The sequence below is a fragment of the Cryptotermes secundus genome, unplaced genomic scaffold (genome assembly GCF_002891405.2).
Source record: "Cryptotermes secundus unplaced genomic scaffold, Csec_1.0 scaffold39, whole genome shotgun sequence".
Taxonomy (NCBI): Eukaryota; Metazoa; Arthropoda; class Insecta; order Blattodea; family Kalotermitidae; genus Cryptotermes; species Cryptotermes secundus.
The window spans coordinates 476,435-477,881 of NW_019723904.1; positions in this window are offsets into that span (position 1 = coordinate 476,435).

A 1,447-nucleotide genomic window follows, 5' to 3' on the forward strand; every position below is an offset into this window, starting at 1 on the left:
TTGCAGCTCAGGGACTTAAAAATATTAAAAGTAAACTTATTCTCCCACACCTTCCAGCCAGTGAGGCTGGAGTATAACCCTTCATATGGATCAATCACTTCACTCTAATTCTGTAGCATTTCTGTCCCTTCGAGAAATGAACTAGGTGCTGTAGAATTTAATTCGTCTCCGCACCCAACTTCCATTCATGGAAGCTAAGATGGGATCCACTCTACTAAAACCTTCCGGTATTTTCCGATAAGAATACAAGGAAGGGTCAGTAAATATGTCACAAATAGACATATAGCGTAAAACATGTGATATTTGAAACTGAAAAAAATATTTATTTCTCGACTTACCTTTCACCAACATTGATAATCTTGTCCCATCGCTTTACCAATGCGTTGAAACCTGCAGCATAGAAGTTTGTGACTGTTGTCTCAGCTACTTCCACATCTCCGTTTCAACCTCTTCTTCATCAGCGAAACGTTTGCCACCAAAGGGTGTTTTTTTAGCAGACCAAACAGAAGGAAGCCACTAGGGGCCTAGACAAGGCTGTAAGGCGGATGTTCAAGAAGTTCCCACTGTAGTTCTTGAATTCTCTTCTGGGTTGCTTGGGCCGTATGGGGCCTGGCATTGTCATGATGAAGCAGTACATTGCACTGAAGTACACTTTGATTCAAGTTGGTAGTGATGCACCCACGATTCGTCTCCAGTAACAATCCTGTTAAGCACATTTTCTCCTTCATATGCATACCATAAAATATGTAGCAAGGGCAGACCGATTCAGTTCGTATTTTTCACGTCAATCCCTCAGTTCTCTGGGTACCCACCGTGCGCACGCTTTCCGCAAATTCAAGCGATCATGCATTATGCGTTATGCTGTATGCTAAACCATGGGAACACCCTACTGCAGTTGCTACACTCTATATTGTTATCTTCCTGCCAGCTCAAACCAACTCATCAACTCGTTGCTTCCGTCGCAATCTCAAGAGGGCGACCTAGTGAGGCATCATCTACGACGTTCGAACGTCCTTGAGAGAACTTCTGGACCAAGTTTTGAAGCGCTTTACGCGACGAACTTCCCACTATAAACAGAAAATATTTCTTTATGAATATCTTTGCATTGAATCCTTTTACACACAGAAAAATGCACAACAGAACGCTGCTCTTAGGTAGTATACTCCTCAAGCACGGTCGCCATTTTGACTACTGAAATCAGTCTCTGAACATGCGAATGTGGGTCTAGTATCTATACTGCCATGAAGCTGGACTGTGCTGCTACCTAGTGATACATACAGAAGAACCACGAGTATTAGATCCATTACCTGTTTTACTTCAATTTGTGACCTATTTACTTACTCTCCCCCGTATTTTCCCTGATCGCTCTGAAGGTGGGAGGACGCGATAAGACAGAAACAGTCGAACCGTCACGAAGCACGAGCACTGAGAAATGCACGGATGGCAT